General features: G+C 37.1%; 1 long non-coding RNA gene across 1 annotated transcript; it reads left to right on the top strand.

The window, feature by feature from the left end:
• Positions 1 to 1,240: 1,240 nt before the first annotated feature.
• On the top strand, positions 1,241 to 19,166 carry LOC139073712 (uncharacterized). Its single transcript, XR_011522694.1, has 2 exons — positions 1,241 to 1,307; positions 18,418 to 19,166. It is a non-coding gene; the product is annotated as an uncharacterized lncRNA (long non-coding RNA).
• Positions 19,167 to 20,282: the final 1,116 nt, after the last annotated feature.

Genomic DNA, 20,282 nt, shown 5'->3' with positions numbered 1-20,282 from the left:
ACTTCTTGTGGAGTTAATTTACTTAAAGCCTACTAAATATAATATTTCTCTTTATACTACTTTCTGTAAAGGCTCTTCTCAGAAAATTGGTTAAGATTTCTGCTCAGTGCAAATGTCTGTGACCAGAGTTCAAACATTCTCTGTATTTCCATCAAGTACCCTTCAGCTGGGGCAAGAAAGAGTTAGCTTGTATCACTGCTTGCAGCTTTCAGATAAAGAAATTAAAGGATGAGGAAATTTAAGATAGATTGAAGAAAAAAATATATAGCTTCTTTGTGTCTCTGTACATATTAACAGCTACTCATTAGGTTGAAGTTTTTTGTCAGCATTAGACTGTATTTTTTTCTTCAAATAGTCTTCTCGACCTCCATATATTATGGAGAGAATTCATTGGAAAAATAAAAGTAAAAATAATATTTTAGGGGTATCTTTTTCTATTTCAATCATTGTTTTCTCACTTTAAAAGCTTTGTTTGTGGGGCTGGCCTCATGGCAGAGTGGTTGAAGCTCTGCATGCTCCGCTTTGGTGGCCCAGGTTCGCGGGTTTGGATCCTGGGAGCAGACCTACTCCACTCATTGGCCATGCTGTGGAGACATTTCACATATAAACTAGAGGAGAATTGGCGTAGATGTTAGCTCAGGGCAAATCTTTCTCTGCAAAAACAACAACAACAAAAACATCTGACAACTTTGACAAACTGCCTTAGAGATAACAAAGTGGAAGAAAAATATAAATAGATATGTTTATTGCTGTTGTGTTAGTCACGGTTCTCTGGAGAAATAGAACCAATAGGATATGTGCATGTGTGTGCACACACACACACACACACAGAGTCATATGCTGCAAAATGACATTTTGGTCAACAATGGCTTGCATATATGGCAGAGGTCCCATAAGATTAGTACCACATTGCTTAGGTGTGTGGTAGCCTATACCATCTGGGTTTGTGTAAGCGCACTCTGTGATGTTCATACAACAAGGAAATTGCCTAACAACACCTTTCTTGGAACATATCCTCGTCATTAAGTGACACATGACCGTATGTGTCTATGAGGAGATTTAATATAGGCATTGGCTCATGTGATTATGGAGGAGGAGAAGTCCCACCATCTGCCATCTGCAAGTCAGAGAACTAAGAATGTTGGTGACATAATTCAGTCCAAGTCCAAAGGCCTGAGAAGTAGGGGAGCCAAGGTCTGAGGCAGGAGAAGATGGATGTCCCAGCCAAAGCAAAGAGCAAGTTCATCCTTCCTTTCCTTCTTGTTCTTTACAGGCCCTCAACAGATTGGATGATGCACACCACACTGGTAAGGCCATTTTATGACTCAGTCTACTCATTAAAATGCTAATTGCTTCCAGAAACACCCTCACAGACACACCAGAAATATGCAATGTTTTACCAACTATTTGGGCATCTCTTAGCCCAGTCGAGTTGCCACGTAAAATTAACCATCACTTCTCTGTAATCTATAATGAAATTGAAAAGCAACACTAAAAACTACATGAATGTTTAGTGATAGGGAAAATGTTCAATAAAATACTTTTTTAAAGTCACGCTATCCTAGGAATGTCTAGTTCCCCTTCTGTTGTATAATTTTGTAATTTTTCAGGCTTGATCAGAGAGAGGATTTTTTTTATCAGTATAGGTTAGAGTTGTTAAAGATGTGACATCCTTGATACAGTAGCATTCTCAGAGTTGAGTCCAGCTGTTTGATTCTCATCAAGTATTACTTTCCTTCAAGTGTCCAAACATGCAGCATTTCTATGCTTCTGAAAATTTAGGGAGGGTCTTAAATTTTTAAATTTTGAGCAAAACTTGTTAAAGATAGCAAACTCACACACAATTCACAAGCAATTCTATACCTACCACTCAGAATAGACAGTAGATAAGAGGTAATTTTATTTGCTTCAAATTCTATTGTAAACATCACAGAAAAAATTATCTCCATAAATACTCAAGCTTTATGAAGACAAAAAAAATTAGTTTAGACTAATGGAAAATGAACCATGAAATGACAAATACATATAATCTATGTTAATGTAAAGCATCGTTCTGTACACTTCACTCCAGATGATATACAATGAAGTTCTGCTAATTCCCAATTCATCTGAACTGAAATTATTGAAAACTTTTAGTCAAATATTTGGTTTTTCTTTTTCTTTTAAAATTAAAGATTTTTTAATATTCAATTTAAAAAGTTCATTATCACATATGTCATTTAAGATGAAGTTGGCTGCACCTACGCGACCAAGAGAATACCCCAAAATAGTGACTTAAGCAAGATAGAAGATTCTTTCCTTCTCATGTAAAAATCTGGAGGAAGGCAATTCACCATTATCTGACAACTCTTCGTTTTCATCAGAGATATGAACTTCCATGTCGTACTCATCATCCTCAGCTTCTGGCTTCTGTGCTTCAGGTCACTTCACAGTCTGAGATGGCTTTTGGAGTTCTAGCCCTTACCTCCACATCTCAAGCAGCAGACAATTAAAAAAGAGAACATTGCCACTCTAAGTTAAACCAGGGTTTTTTTTTTTTTAATTGAGGCCACATTGGTTTATAACATTATATAAATTTCAGGTGTACATCATTATATTTCCATTTCTGTATAGACTGCATTGTGTTCATCAACAGAAGTCTAGTTTCCATCTGTCACCATACACATGTGCCCTTTTACCCCTTTTGCCCTCCCCCAGCTCCCTTCTCCTCTGATGACCACCAGTCTCTTCTCCATATCTACGTGTTTGTTTGTTTATCTTCCACCTATGAGTGAAATCATATGGTAATTTTCTTTCTCTGTGACTTATTTTGCTTAGCATAATACCCTCAAGGCCCATCCATGTTGTCAAAAATGGTAGGATTTCATCTTTATTTATGACTGAGTAGTATTCTGTTGTGTATACATACCACGTCTTCTTTATCCATTCATCTGTTGTTGGGCACTTAGGTTGCTTCTCAGTCTTAGTTATTGTGAATAATGCTGTGATGAGCATAGGAGTGCATAAATTTTTGCGAATTAGTGTTTTCAAGTTTTTTGGGTAAATACTCAGAAGTGGTATAGCTGGATCATATGGTAGTTCTATTTTTAACTTTTTGAGAAATCTCCATACTATTTTTCATAATGGCTGCACCAGTTTGCACTCCCACCAGCAGTGTATGAGGGTTCCTTTTTCTCGCATTCTCTCCAACACTTGTTGTTTCTTGTCTTTTTAGTAATAGCCATTCTGATGGGTGTAAGGTGATAGCTCATTGTAGTTTTTGACTTGCATTTCCCTAATAATTAGTGATGTTGAACATCTTTTCACATGCCCATTGGCCATCTGTATATCTTCTCTGGGAAAATGTCTGTTCAGATTCTCTGCCCTTTTTTGGATCAGGTTGTTTTGTTGTTGTTGTTGAGTTGTATGAATTCTTTATATATTTTGGATATTAACGTCTTATCAATTATATCATTTATGAATCTCTTCTTCCAATTGGTAGGTTGTCTTTTTGTTTCGTTGATGGTTTCCTTTGCCGTGCAGAAGCTTTTCGGTTTGAATAGTTCCATTTGATTATTTTTTCTTTTGTTTATCTTGCCTAAGGAGACATGATATTCAAAAAGATACAGCTAAGACCGATGTCAAAGAGTGTACTGCCTATATTTTCGTCTAGGAGTTTTACAGTTTCAGGTCTTACATTCAAGTCTTTAATCCATTTTGAGTTAATTTTTGTGTATGGTGTAAAATAATGGTCTACTTTTATTCTTTTCGTGTGGCTGTCCAGTTTTCCCAGCACCATTTATTGAAGAGACTTTCCTTTCTCCATTGTATGTTCTTGGCTCCTTTGTCAAAAATTAGCTGTGCACAGATGTGTGGGTTTATTTCTGGGCTGTCAGTTCTGTTTCATTGATCTGTTTATGTTTTTGTGCCAGTGCCATGCTGTTTTGCCTACTATAGCTCTGTAGTATACTTTGAAATCAGGGAGTGTGATACCTCCAGCTTTATTTTTTTTCTCGGGATTGCTTTGGCTATTTGGGATCTTTTATTGTTCCATATAAATTTTTGGATTGTTTATTCTATTTCCATGAAAAATGTCATTGGGATTCTGATGGGGATTACATTGAATCTGTAGATTGTTTTAGGTAAAATAGCTATTTTAACTATTTTAATTCTTCCAATCCATGAGCACAGAATATCTTTCCATTTCTTTACATCTTCCTCAGTTTCTTTCAATGGGGTCTTATAGTTTTTAGTGTACTGTTCTTTTACCTCCTTTGTTAAGTTTATTCCTAGATAGTTTATTCTTTTTGTTGAGATGTGAATAGGATTGTATTCTTGATTAAACCAGGGTTTTATAACTAAGGGAGAGTGGAATAATGGATACTGAGTGGAAACAAACAGGCTTTGTAGTCCTCCACAAAATCTGCAAAATGTAGGCTACTAATCAATTATTGTAACTGAAAGCTTATTCTTTTATTTGTGTCATGCTGTGGCTCTGAGCAGTGTCTGTGTGTTTTTTGCTCAGCTACCTTTGTATTTTACCTCTAAAATGCAAGAGTTTTTAACTGATTTGCTTTTTTGTTTTTTTTGTTTTTTTATTTTTTTATTATTATTATTATTTTTTAAGATTTTATTTTTTCCTTTTTCTCCCCAAAGCCCCCCGGTACATAGTTGTGTATTCTTCGTTGTGGGTTCTTCTAGTTGTGGCATGTGGGACGCTGCCTCAGCGTGGTCTGATGGGCAGTGCCATGTCCGCGCCCAGGATTCGAACTAACGAAACTCTGGGCCGCCTGCAGCGGAGCGCGGGAACTTAACCACTTGGCCACAGGGCCAGCCCCAACTGATTTGCTTTTTGGTGAGAAAAGTAACATCCTTATTGAATTGATGTTGGAAAGAGTCCTTCACCATGCAAAGTGTGGTTATAGTAATACTTCCTATTTAAAACTACTACACATCTTTCTTGCAGGCATGTTATCATCTCACACGATAATTTTAAAGACTATATGGTAGTGATATTCAGAAAACAAATACAGGATAGCTATGTTACATATTTTTATTTATCTAACATCATATAGCACTTGCTATTTGTCAGGTACTGTTTGTAAGCCCTTTGCAAATATTAACGCATCTGTCTTTTCCACTCTCATTCTCTCAAGAGTATACAGTGGAGCTTCCCAGAGGCCACAGGGCTTGTGATAACATCACCTCTCTGATGATGGCTAACGGAATGTGTGCTTATTATTCTTGTACTTTAAAAATTTGTCAGTTTCAATTTCTTATACCATAGATATCAATAGATATAATTTACATAAACAATAGCTTGTTGGGGTCCTCAATAATATTTTAAAGTGAAAAAGAGTCCTGAGACAAAAAAATCACTGCCAGATCACTTGAATACATTAAAAAATATGATTAACATAGTTACTCTATGATTTGTCTATCAATCAAAATTTAAAGAACTATTAAATATGTTTAGGGTATATGGTGCTAAGGTGGAAACTAGAAGTATGAGATTATCATTCTGTTGAGGTAACCAAATGTGTGTGTGTGTGTGAATGTGTTTGTGAATCAAGGAACTATTGGCATGTGACAAACCACATCAAAACCAATGGCTTAAAGCAACATGCACTTATTATTACACCCAACTCTAAACACTGACAAGTTCTGCTGATCTTGGCTGCACTTACTCATGCATCTGCAGTCAGCTCTGGATTAATTGCAGGACTGGGGCTGGGAGTGCTTTCAGATAGGGTGAAGGAAGATGCAGCTCTTCCCCACATGTTTCATTTTCTGAAAGAGTAGCCCAGATATGTTCTCATGGTTATGATAACAGAGGTGCGAAAATGGAGAAGCTAGGGCAAGCAAGGGGAAGTGCTCAAGGGTTTTCCAAGCCTCTGCCTGGTATCATGTCTGCTAATAGTCCATTAGCCAAAGCAAGTCACGTGACCAAGCTCAGAGTCAAGGGCTGGAACATAACACCCCACTCACCATGAGAGAGAAAGAATTGGGGCCATCAGTGCAATCAGTGTACCACCATGTATGTATTTGAGAAAATATAACTTAAAATTGTATTTGAGATTTATTTATTTGTAAAGAAAAGTTTGCCACTGTAACAGTAGGAAGGACTTAGTCTTGTATCACTTAAGGATGGGGATACATTCTGAGAAATGTGTAGTGAGGCAATTTTTCATTGTGCAAACATCGTAGAATGTACTTACACAAACCTAGAAGGTATAGCCTACTACACACCTAGGCTATATCGTACAAATCTTACGGGTCCACTGTTGTACATGTGGTCCGTCAATGACTGAAGCATTGTTATGTGGTGCATGACTGTACATGGTATCATTTTCTTGATTTCCTTATTCCATAAATTCATGAATTATTCACCTTTAAAATGAGAATTAGGCATGTCTTGTATGATAAACTTATGATAACATTTTATTTTTATAATACTTATTTTCTTTCTTCTTTAAAATTACCTTCTCTTAAAAAAGGTTGAACTTTTAAAAAGAAATATGCTATTCATTTTCACTATGGTGGGATCTGAGGAAGAATTATTAATTTGGTAGCATTTATCAAAAATAATTTACAGACTCTCCTGGATCAATATTGAGAGACATTTGCTGAATAAGAAATGTAAACAAGGCAGTGTAGCACTAGATGGGAAAGCCAATACGTACTCCTCTTTACCAGAGATCGGATGTCTCTTCATTAAAGTCTATCCTCTCTTTAATCTTGAGTCTTCTTCTTTGTCCCATGGTGTATAGACCTAGCCTTTCTCTTCAGTTTCTGTAGATTTTTCTCCCTAACTCACCTCCAATGCTGGTGAGAACTCTGGAAACCATGTCAAACTTAATTTCAAATTCATGTCTTTTACTCTCTCTTTGGTGCTTTTGCTAAATTTATAATCATATCTTATCTTTTTACTCTGTATTATATAATGTTTTTTATGTATTATATTCTATATTATGTATGCTTTTTTCTCTATATTATAAAATGTTTCATCGTTTTAACACTCTCTTTGAAATCTTGTGTCTCTTACACACAATGACTTTATTAAGAGAAAGCCAGGATCATATTAATTCTTCCTCCTACATTTGATGCTGGGAGAGGACATGCCAAATTCTAAAATGGCGTTTTCTCCATTTCTCCTATAGCTTTTTTTTTTTTTTTAGTATTCCATATGCTATTTTGTAACCATGCTACCTCAAATCTCTCCTGCTGCTTGGAAGACGGCATTGGTTTAAGGACTCTACACTGTAGTGTTAGTGACTGGAATAGTTTACCCTTCCCAGGGTGAACTTTCATTTGATAAACGAGACTTGGAAAGGGCAATTAATTAATACCTAATGGCAGAAAATTAAATTATTTGGAACCCACATGAGTTTTTTCTTGTTCATAATAATAACGACCATTTATTGAATGCTTTCTATGTACCAGGTACCATACTACATTATCTCATTTGATTTTAACATCAAGCATTTAGATGTTGTCTGTATTTCACACATACAGACATTGAGGCTGAGGTCAAACTACTTTGCCTAATGTCACGGTGCTAATAAGAAGCAGAATTTGGGGCTTTATAGATTACAAGGCTATTTCAAAGTTCCTTCTTAAAGGGAAAAAATACCTCCTGTAACCCCCAAGAGCACACTGGACAAACTGAGTATTGGACTTTGAGAAAGACATGCTCTGCCTGATCCTTCACATCAGAAGATTTCTTTTCTGTCCTTAAGTCCAAATCTCCACCCTTCTACAAAGCTCAGATGCTTCATCTCTTGCTCTTCCTGTGCTGGCTACTCTTGCCTTTAGATTCATGTCCTTCTCTTCCCCTTGTGACTTCCTCTGCCTTTCTCCTTGCTTTTGTCTTTTCCTTTCCTTCTGTTTCCCTCATTATCTTCTCACTTTCTCTCTACTCTAGAGAATTTTTGTTTGCATTTACATTATCCTATCACAAAGTAATTCCTTCTTATTTATCTCTAGATCTAAATATTTAAAAAAATCATGATTTGGTGTATTGGGCAAAGTCATGATTTGAATGAATCTAGTGGAATCAGAGTAAAGAATTCTTTGGTAAAGTGAGAAATCACTACCTAGTTTTTGGCTCAAAATGTTAGGATTTCATTTAGTTATCTACTTAACGGGAATAAAAAATGCCATTAAAAAGTATGTTTTACTGTTTTTGTTTTACGTTAATGGTTATATTGCTACTCCATACTCAGCATGCCTCAAACCAAATTCGCTACCTTTTTTTTTCTAACATACTTCCCTCATCCTGTATGGATGGCATTACTAATTTCCTATTTGCCTAGATTAAAAGCATTAGTCATTGTCACTTTGTCCGTGTCCCTCTCTCTCACATTTAAAGCTCTCTCTCCCAAACTTTTCTCTCCCTTTCTTTCTCTCTCCTTAGAGCTGCCCTATCTTGGTTCAACACTGTTATTTTTTTCTTCATTATGATAGTCTCCTAACCGGCCTCTCTGTCTCAAATGCTGTTTTTTCCACAACACCCTCCGTACTCATGCTTTTAAAAATGCCTGGCTGGAACATATCACTCCCTTGCAGAAGCACTTCCAGTAGGTCCTCATTGCCTACAGAACAATTAAAGTCTAAATTTGGGGGTGACTTACTAGGCTATTTCTAACCATGCCCCAGTCTACCTCCCCAGCCTTGACTTCCTTTTTGTTTTTATGCTTCTCATAGAGAATATGCTCTGGCCCGCATTTACCTTTTCTACGATCCCAACAAGCATGTTTATCTCTCCCACTCTCCATTCATCACCCAGCTACCTGTGACACCCCAGGATATCCATAAGCACAAAGAAAGGTGGAGAACTAGCAAGATCAGAAGTGAGAAGCTCCATAGGGAGGACCCTGAACTGGAACAGTGGTCAGCAATATCCTCACTACATAATGTTTGCAAATAAAATTGGAAAGTCTCATGAGTGGGAGGCCTGATTCCTTACTCTAAACAACGTTTCACATGTTTGAGCCTGAGAAATTTGCCAGCCCTGTCCAACTGATTCTCTCTATGGGCTGAGCTCCTTTCTTGCGTCCACAGCCAGTTACTTCCACACGGCTTCCACCTGAAGTCCTGCTTTAAACCAGAGGTAAATTTCCATCTTTTCACTCTCCTTTTTCCCTGTCTAGCTGCTAGATTCTACTCCCCACTTCAGAACTCTGTGATATCTCTACCTACCAGGATTGAGCCCAAGTTCTCTAAGCTTGCAAAGGACATTTGGTTTAATAAGATACTTGAATCAATTCCCTGTGACTTGAAAGTTTTCTTTGTTAAAAGCTATCCTTCACTCATGCCTTTAATGCTAACAGTTATCGCTTCTCTTTCTACCACCCCTGCTGGAAACTAAAGCCCTATCTATGGTAAAGTAATTGCAGGAATAGAATAAAACCCTGAAATATCTCTCTGCTTCCCTCCCCAGCAGCCCTTTCTGTCTAGATAATTGAAGTAGAGCTTGCTGAATGATATAGATGAAATTTTATATAAGATCCTATTGCAACAATAGTGCTTCAGATGCTTGTCAAACCTGGGCATGTTATTCCTTTTTGCTGACTTCTACATTTATATATATTTTGGTAATTGGAATGGAAATTTATTTAGGGATGCTTACAATCCCTAAATGTCTGATGTTTCCTTATTCATGGGCATGACATACAATTCAAAATGTCATTGCCATTTTCTTTACACTTCTAAAAGAAACCAATTATCTCATCTTAACATTTTTTTTTTTTGAAAAGTGAGAACATTTTATTTTCAGTCACAGGGAGGAATGCAAAAGTCTGTTCTAGTGAATATTTTAGTTCAAGCCTTGGCTTCAATCTTTGAAGGTTTTATTCACCATCAAGGTAGTTATTCCTTTCTTGCTTTGTTCTTTTAATGTCATTTTCACATCATTCTTTAATGGCACTGTTTATATTTTATTATAATTAAGTGTCTACTCTTCTGGATTTGGGGCTCTAAGCGCAAGGGTCATGGTAACATCCTTGCCTTAGGGTCTAGTACACCAACAGATAGAGCTGATGCCACAAACAAAAGTAGTGACTCCACTATCTGAGCTGAGCACATAGCTTCTGACTCGTGGTGGGCTTTAAGAATTGTGGATGGAATTGTGAATTAAAAGAATTTTCAGTAAAAGTTCTATTAAGACATTTTGGGAGTTAAGTAATAATAAATACCATGAAACTGTCCTAGCAATCACTGATGTCTCTTGCTCCCTTGGCTAAGTACTTTGTATGCAATCTGACTTTAATCCAAACCTCATCTAACACAATTTTTCAAGTATGATGGTCCTTTTATGGCAGAAAACTGAGGTTTAGAAGAATTAAGTAACTTCCCTAAGTCATCGACTATCAGAAAGTAGAATAGACCTTCATCCCAGCAGTGCATGAACTCAAAGCTCGTAATCTTAACCCAAGAGTTATATTGCTTCTCAATATATTTTATGAATGAAAAATCCAAATTTAAGTTTTAAGTAAATAGCCTACTATATTGATCTAGTATGGGTATTTAAATGACAGCTGTAACTCAGGAGTGCTCTTTCTTGGAAGAGATCCACTTTCTTAAATCCCTACTCTCCTTTCCCCATCCCTATCTTCTTAATCTAGGTTTAAGTAGATATAGTCTTTTCTTACCAAAGTTGTAACGAGGCTGCGTAGTATCTATTCAAGATTCTACAATTTCCTGAGCTATGTCTGTGTATTTCATGTTTTTTGTATTGCTCTATAGCAATTCTTTATGTTTTAACATGTTGTTCCTCTGCTGTGTGTGGTGCATCCTCTTCTCTTTCTTCAAGCGTCCAGGTGATTACCGTGGAACCAGGTCTGCTATCTGGAATTCATCTCACCTCCAGTTTTCCTTTTTTTGTCTATCTTAGATTTCGTTTTTGTTAATTTTGTTTCCTGCCTTCCCATAGTCTGTAATCTCAGCATATTTATATCATCTGTTTACAGCACAGACATGACATAATTTCATCACTTTTATGCAAACATGAACTCAATTTTCATGAATAACATTTCACACTAGACAATGTTTCGTTAATTCAGGTTATACTTCTTGCGGATTTATGTTATTTCAGCGATTGAGTAGAAGAGGAACTCATGTTTACTTTCTACCATAACACCAAAAATTATGCTCTGTTTAACCTTATTTCGTTTAAATTTCACAAAAATATAATGAATTAGGCATTATTATTCCTCTCTTTTCAAATGTAAACGCTGAGACTCAGAGCGTTAAGTAACTTTCTGAGGATCACACACTTTGTGGAGACCCATGGGACTCCCAAGGCAGGTGTCTATTGTTTTTATTATATTGCCTCTTGCACTGCAAATGAACAAAATGCCAATTTTCTAAATCAATACTGTAGAAAAAGATTGTTAAGGGTATATTTAAATTGCTTTAGACATACAAACAATTTTCTCTGGCTTTGAGCATTTTTAAAGTACATTCTTTTTATTGTGTGATGTAATACAAATATTTTATTGATTAAGTGAAGTTACACGAGAAATTCTAAAAGAGCTTAGTTTCAGGCCTTCACTATATTCAGAAATATTAAAATTAATTTGCTTGAAAATGCCTTGAATCCCACTTACTCCTACTCAGAGTGGCTACTCCTCCTGGTCTAAATTATTGATCTCAAGTCTGCACCACGACTGCGTAGGAAGATCTGTCAAAGCAGCAGGTGAAATGTAAGGCAACCTAGTATATTTTGAGGGGAGACTAAATTCAAATCCAAATTCCCCAGCTGATACAAAATAATTGTAATGTCTTGGAAAATGCTTAATGGAATATGCCCCGTGCCCTTGAACTATATTCAGTTTTTACTTAACTAGAGGCCTGGAGTCTACACTCCCCAGCAAATGGGCAGATGACGTTTCCTCAGGCTTTTCTCAACAACTTCTATTCTCCCGATTCACTCAGAGTGAAGCTACAAGGATGTGGTTTATCTCCGTCTCTGAACCTATCCTCCATAGAAAAGATGCTGAAAATAATCTATGGCATTCCCTTAAACTCATTTGACTCTTTTGAAACTATTTTCAATCAGCTTATGACAGAGAACAATTGTACAAACTTGAAGAATATTGCTGTATCAATAAGATATATATCATTATAGTGCTATTTAGAAATAATCCTCTTTACTAAAATCTAATTCAGAATCCATAAGGATGAAATAGAATTTCAGGTAAGATAAGATTAGTTTCAGTTAAGTTAGTTGGAGTTTTAACAGCTCTTCATCCTCGCCACAGACACACAAGCATTTTCTAATTTTCCATAAGGAAGCTTATTTTTATCTAGCTGGTTTTCCTACTGTTCTTAAAGACTAACATGCTTCCCTAGAAAACTAATAAAAAGAAACTAATGAGATACTAGTTTTAGAAATACATTTGGTTTTTATTGGGTTATTCGGCAACATATGTTTGCTTATTCCATATGTTTTAATACTGATTTTCTCTTTCAATGCTGAAATCCAATTGTTATATAAAAAGATTTATATGGTTCACAATAGTTCTCTTTTTCCTTAATACATGCAAATGATGCTATATCTTAGTATCCACAAAAATGATGCTTATAACTTGCAAAATATTTTCCAGTTAAAGTTTCTCCAAGAATATAATAAAACACCCTATTAGATTTTATGAAAATTTAAAGTGAGCTAATAAAGCTCAAGGGTTGGATCTGGATAAATACCCATAAAACCATGGCAGTTAATTATGGTTCAAATGCTTGCCTCGCTGGGGGCAGGTTTACCTCATTTTAATCTAACTTCTCTTCTTAATTAGCACATGCCTATCATGTCAGGAACATTTTGACCCTCAGCATAGCTAGGACCTGTGAGAATTTAGAGTTTTGGGTTATATCTAAAAATCAATATCAAATCTCTCACTCGGACAGCTTCCAAAGCCTGGTCTCCTTGCATCCATTTTTGTTCCCAGAATCTATTTCCCAAACAGCGGATTCAATGAACTGCTTTTTAAAAAATTTTTCTTAGTAAATTTACTTTTTAAAAATTTTTAATTTTTATTTTGTTAATTAAGAGTCAAAATAGCTTACATCGTTGTGAAATTTCAGTTGTACAGTATTTTTTGTCTGTCACCACACAAGTGCTCCGCTTCACTCCCTGTGTCCACACTCCACCTTTCTTCCCCTGGTAACCACTCAACTGTTTTCTTTGTCCATGTATTTGTTGTATTCTGCATATAAGTCAAATCATCTGGTGTTTGTCTTTCTCAGTCTGGCTTATTTCGCTTAGCATAATACCCTCAGGGTCCATCCATGCTGTTGCAAATGGGATGATTTTGTCTTTTACTTTGGCTGAGTAGTATTCTATTGTATATATATATACCACATCTTCTTTATCCAATCATTGGTGATGGGCACTTGTGTTGCTTCCGTGAATTAGCTATTGTGAATAGTGCTGCAATGAACATAGGGGTGCATATGTTACTTTGGATTGTTGACTTCAAGTTGTTTGGGTAGATCCCAGTAGTGGGATAGCTGGGTCATATGGTAGTTCTATTTTTAGTTTTTTGCTGAATCTCCATACTGTTTTCCATAGTGACTGCACCAGTCTGCATTCCCACCAGTGTATGAGGGTTCCCTTTTTCTACAACCTCTTCAACATTTGTTGTTTTTGGTCTTGGTAATTATAGCCATTCTGACTGGTGTAAGGTGATATCTCATTGTAGTTTTGATTTACATTTCCCTAATGATTAGTGATGTTGACTATCTTTTCATGTGCCTATTGGCCGTCTGTATATCTTCCTTTGAAAAATGTCTGTTCGTATCTTCTGCCCACTTTTTGATTGAGTTGTTTGGCGTCTTCTTGTTGAGTTGTGAGTTCTTTATACACTTTGGATATCAACCCCTTGTCTGATAAATGATTTGAAAATATTTTCTCCCAGTTGGTGGGTTGTCTTTCCATTTTGTTGATGCTTTCCTTTGATTTGTAGAAGCTTTTTGTCTGACGTAGTCCCATTTGTTAACTTTTCCTTTTGTTTTCCCTACCAGAGTAGACATGGTATGTGAAAATATGTGGCTAAGACCAGTGTCAAAGAGTGTACTGCCTATATTTTCTTCTAGTATTTTTATGGTTTCAGTTCTTACATTCAAATCTTTAATCCATTTGGAGTTAATTTTTGTGTATGGCGCAAGATGATGATCTACTTTCCTTATTTTGCATGTAGCTATACAGTTTTCCCAACACCATATGTTCTTGGTTCCTTTGTCATAGATTAACTGTCCACAGATGTGTGGTTTTATTTCTGAGCTTTCAATTCTGATCCATTGATCTGTTTGTCTGTTTTCGTTCCAGTACCATGCTGTTTCATTACTATAGCTCTGTAGTATGTTTTGAAGTCGGGGATTGTGATGCCTCCAGCTTTGTTCTTTTTTCTCAGGGTTGCTTTGGATATTTGGGGTGTTTTGTTGTTCAATATAAATTTTTGTATTATTTTTTCTATTTCGGTGAAGAATGTCATTGGGATTCTGATTGGGATTGCATTGAATCTGTAGATTGCTTTAGGTAGTATGGACATTTTGACTATGTTTATTCTTCTGACCCATGAACCTGGAATATTTTTCCATTTCTTTATGTCTTCCTCAATTTCTTTCAATAATGACTTATAGTTTTCAGTGTACAGGTCTTTCACCTCTTTGGTTAAGTTTATTCCTAGGTTTTTTATTCTTTTTGTTGTGATTGTAAATGGGATTGTATTCCTGATTTCTTTTCTGCTAGTTCATTGTTAGCATATAGAATGAACTTTGAAAATAAATATCAGGCCGAATTCCTTCCCTGCTCAAAATTCCTCCAAGAGATTGCAGTTAGAATATAATGAAAACTCCTTGCCATGGCCTATTAGGCTGCATTTGATCCAGTTCCTTTCCGTAGCCCAAACTTCTTTCCACTCCTTCTGACTCACTCTTCTCCAGCTACTCTGACCTTGTGGATCTTCTGCCAAACAGACCAACTGACCCTTTCCACTTGCTGATGGACCTGCTTTCAGATCTGTAGACAGCTCACTCCTTCTCTTCACTCAAGTTTCTGCTTCAGCACTTCCCTCTTCCAAAGGCTTTTCCTGACCACCCCACTGAAAACAGCCCTTGCTGCTCCATCATGCCTTTCCCACTTCTCTGATTTATTTTTTTCCTAATGTTAGTTACTGCCCGAAACTATAATATTATTGCTTTGTTTGCTTGCTTATTGTTAGCTTCCCTCACTAGAATGTGAGCACCTTGAGGGCAGAGTCTCGGTAACCACTGTGTGTCCTGAGCCTAGAACAGTGTATGGCTCAGAGTGCATGCTCAGAGAGTATCTGGTGAACGAAAGGATTATTCAATTTGAAATAAAGCAATGTTTCACTCTCCTGGATCATAAGTTGGTATTCTGAACTCTATTTCTTATTACTTCTTTAGAGTGCTCTCTCTCCCAAATTATACCTTCTATTTGCTCTTTGGATTTCTACCTCCTTATGATAAGCTTCCTTTTCTTTGTCAAATAGCCTCAATTAGAATCCTGTTTCCGGAAATTACTTTCTAAGTGATATCTTTCTAAGTCTCTAGTTTCTCAGTTGTAAAGTAGTGATAGTAGTAATAATTACCTTAGGGCTATTGTGAAAATTTATTTTGGATATTTCCTTATTCTTATGTTACTCAACTGTACAACAGCATTTGGTATGTTACATCCTTCTTGAAACACATCCTTCCCTTAACTTTGAATGCAAGCTATTCTCCTGATTTTCCATTGATGAAGCCCTTGCCTTTCTGTTTCTGTCCAAATTCTAATGTTAGTGTGTCCTGAGCCAAATTGGGCACTCTTCTGTTTTCTTCTCCCTCCACCTTCCCTTCCTCATCTCTCCCTTCCTTTCTCCTCACTCCTCTTTCTCCTCTTTTCTCCAATATGTCATCCTTTGTTAATATAAACCATTCTCTAAGTAACTTCTATTTTCCAATGTGTTTCAAATGTTTATCTCCTGCCTTAACTTCAGATTAATAAATCCAACTTTTGACTTGATATATACACTTGAATGTATACGTCCCTTTTCCTGTTCAAAATTAGATGCATGTCTTGCATTACTTACTCAAAACAGTAGTCTTGATCCCCTCCCACAGTTCTTTCCCTCTATTCTCTATTAGCAAATGAGACCATCAAGCCAAAATCCTAGGTTTTACTCTTGATTCCTATTTGCTTTTCATTACCCACACCTAAATGACCAGCGAGATTTGCATGTTCTACCTCCAAATTATATCTTCAATCATTGATCCACTTTTCTTCATCTCTTTCCACACCACTAGGGAGAGAGTCTTGCACCTGATACCTCTATGTCCATTCTTTTTTTCTTTTTTTTAAAGATTGGCACCTGAGCTAACCTGTTGTCAATTTTCTTTTTCTTTTTCTTATTTTCCTTCTTTTTCTCCCCAAAGCCCCCTGGTACATAGTTGTATATTTTAGTTGTGGGTCCTTCTAGTTGTGGCACGTGGGATGCCAACGCAGCATGGCCTGATGAGCAGTGCCATGTAGGTGCCCAGTATCCGAACCGGTGGAACCCTGGGCCGCCAAAGAGGAGTGCACGAACATAACCACTCTGCCACAGGGCCGGCCCCTCTATGTCCATTCTTGAACCATCCTCCAAATCTATTTTCTACCCTGCAGCCAGAGCCTCTATTTCCAATCATGCTCTTCTTGTTTAAAAACATTTCGGTGGTTTCCTATTGCAAGTTCAATAACAAAAACATCCTTACTATGGTCTACAGGCCCTCCACGGCCTGGCCTTCCTTACCTTTCCTAATCCATGTCTTCCTATTTCCTCCCGGTTAAGGATGCTCCAGCCTTTTTCATCTCCCTTCTTTTCTCAGACAAACCAGAGCATTTCATTTTTTTCTTTTTTTGCAGGTAAAGATTCGCCCTGAGTTAACATCTGTTTCCAATCTTCTTCTTTTTTTTTTGCTCTCCAAAGCCCCAGTAGCTGGTTGTATATCCTCATTGTAAGTCTTTCTAGTTCTTCTATGTGAGCTGCCACCACAGCACGGCAACTGAAAGAGAGGAGATGTGGTGCCGCCACCAGGAAACAAACCTGGGCTGCTGAAGCAGTGAGAGCACCGAACTTGAACGACTAGGCCATCAGAGCTGGCTCCAGACTACTTCTTGCCTTAAGATATTTTTACTTGTTCTTCCCTTTACCTAAGGCAATTACTTTTCTAAACCTTCATATGACTGGGTCCTTTTCATCCAGATTTTAACCTAAATGTCATCTTCTCAAAGGGGCCTTTCAACCTACTATATGTGTGCTGCCTCTAAGTTCTTCTGTTATATCTCCCAGTTTATCTCCTTTATTACATTGCACAATCTGAATTTTGCTTATTTATTACTGGTTACCTTGTTCACTGTCTCTATTCCTTACAACCCTCATGTCCATAAGGGCAGAAAACACGTCTGTTTTGTTCACTCTTATGACCCTGATCCTTAGAAGATTGTCTAGACCATTCATTCAACTAATGCTTGTTGAACAAATGAATGACTGAAATGAAATAATGTATATAATCTACTTAGTATTGTGTCGGTACATGGAAAGTGCTCAATAAATGTTAACTCTTGTTATTAAAAGCACTCTTTCTCTTTTACGGTGTAACTTCAATGTTGTATCCTGGGAAGGAGGGGGCAGGGGAGAGAGAGAACTCAATGCTTAAAACAGTTAGGTTTCCTTTTCCCTTTGAATTAAGCCTAAGAGAGAGATTCTTTCAGCATCTTTCTCAGCAGGGAATCTACCTGGCCTTATTAACGTTTTCAGTCCTGGTAAATGTGGATTGAAGAACAAGTATTCATGCATTAAATCATTCATTTCTTCAGTTTTTTTAAGCAATTTATGGTCTTATGTCTACTTTAGCTCCATGAAAAGTAAAAATGATTCAATTCATCCCAGACTCCCAAGGATGTAGATTAAAATGACTAAATAAATCACAAACTTCATAGCAACAATAGACAAATAATGCAGACAACACAGAGAGGCAAAATTTGTTTCCCAGAAATAGCATCTGGAATGAGCCTTGAAGAATAGGTAAAAGGGAAAGGCTCCTGTGATGACCCCTCCAGATACCTCAGTGGGTCTTTTATGGGAAACTTCTCCCCAAGTATGTTCTTTTTTTCCTGTACTCCCTTTTCTGGGACAATCTTGGAACCCGTCATCCAAGTGAGAATTCACAAATCTACCCCAGACAGTGACTAGCCTGAGTTGACTCTCTGTCCCTTCAGTGGTTCCCTTTCTTTGTATTGCTGTTGTTACTGCCTTTTCTGTGGAACTTGCTCCTCTAGTTCACCCTCCGCTTTATTGTCACAATAATTTTTCTAAAACAGAGATCTGATATGTCACTCTACTACTCAAAATTCTTCACCAGTCCTTGATTTCCTTCTTGTTTGTGTGTATACAGCTTAGTTGACATCAGCTCTGTGTTCTTGTGGGATTAGTCTCCTCATAAGAAGAGGGAGACTAGGGCTGTCTCTCCCTGCCACGTGAGGATGCTGTGAGAAGGTAGCCATTGGCAAGCCAGGAAGAAGTCTTCACCAGGAGCCAAATCTGACAGCGCCTTGACCTTAGACTTGGTCTCCAGAACTGTGAGCTATAAATGTCTATTGTTTAAACCACCCAGTCTGTGGTATTCTGTTACTCTGTTATAGCAGCCTGAACTGACTAAGATAGTGTGCCTTTTGTACACGGCATATAACTAAATTAAAAAATGTTTGACTATCAACAACCTAGGTGCCCATCAAGGGACGAATGGATAAAGAAGATGTGGTATTTATACACGATGGACTACTACTCAGCCATAAGAAATGACGGAATCTGGCCATTTGTGACAACATGGATGGACCTTGAGGGTATTATGCTGAGTGAAATAAGTCAGAGGGAAAAAGTCAAATACCATATGATCTCACCCATAAGTAGAAGACAAAAATGACCAAAAAAACCCCAAACACATAGCATTGGAGATTGGACTGGTGGTTACCATTGGGGAAGGGGGAAGGAGGGAGGACAAAAGGGATGATTAGACTCACATGTGAGGGGATGCACTATAATTAGTGTTCGGGTGGTGAACATGATGTATTGTATGCAGAATTCGAAATATGATGTACATGTGAAAAAAATGAAGATTAAAAAAAATGTTTGAAATTCTCTGTATTTTACTTGTCAAGGTGTTTTTTTTCCCCAATTATTTTGGGTACTCACATATTTGTACATGTTTCTGTCATCTTACTTAGTGCTTTCCATTTTATTCCACTTATGTTTCTCTTTTTTTCTTTCTTGTCTTTTTAACCTTTAAATAGGCTCTCTTTGTTTTCTTAATCCACTGTCTTTCTTCTGTTTCATAATTATATATGTTTCTCATTCTAAATAGTTATTCTTGAAATATTATCATATGTATCTGAGTCTAAATATTATATCAAAATCCCTGTCCTAAAGAAACATGGACCATAGATTGTATAGACTCTAATCATCCTCTCCTGATTTATGTGATATGATTGTCTATTATTTGTTTAGTCTTTTTTTAATCCCACAAATTAGATATTGTTTCTTAATTCAGACAGTGTTTATTGAAAATTACCTACATTTGCCAATTATTTTGCTCATCATTTTCTCTTGCATCTCATAGTTCTTTTTGCTTTCATTTACTTCTACCTGGAGTGCATCTTGGTAGGTCTTTGTATATCCATTGATAGCAAACTCTCAGTTTTTGACTATCTTATTTCAAAAAATAGTATTGCAGGTTCACAATTCTAGGTTGACTATTTCTCTTGACATTCCACTGACATCATTCAACTGTCTCCTGATCCTGAGTAAGTAACTTAGTCTCTCTAAGACAATTTCTGTGGTTCAATCAACAAAATAACCCAACTGTAACCATGGGCTGTTCACTCTGGGTCACCTGGCTAAAGAGTGCTGACACCCAGGTCTCCCTTTCTATCAGTGGGAGCAGCTACTCTTGGGGCTGTGTCTATTTCTAGGATAGGAGAGGCTGGGATGTCTTGTGGGCTTCAAGGTTTCTAGGGCCTGTGAGATGGCCTTCCAGACAACTTCTGTAAATTGCTGACACTCAAAACCAGATTGCACCCAGAACACAGTTTGATTATTTCCTCCTGACACAACTCCTATGCCTTACACTGTTAAAGGTAAAAGAATATGGAATCACCTCAAGAGTTCAGCAGAGTACCTGCCTTGCCTGCCTCACAATGAGGTAGCAAGCTGGAAACCCATGCTCTCTGTGTGCTGGCTCTGGCCTTTTGCATTTTTCTCTTT

This window comes from Equus przewalskii, chromosome 9 (genome assembly GCF_037783145.1).
Source record: "Equus przewalskii isolate Varuska chromosome 9, EquPr2, whole genome shotgun sequence".
Classification (NCBI taxonomy): domain Eukaryota; kingdom Metazoa; phylum Chordata; class Mammalia; order Perissodactyla; family Equidae; genus Equus; species Equus przewalskii.
Note: the sequence above shows the minus strand (reverse complement) of the source record. Positions and strands in the feature narration are given on the sequence as shown.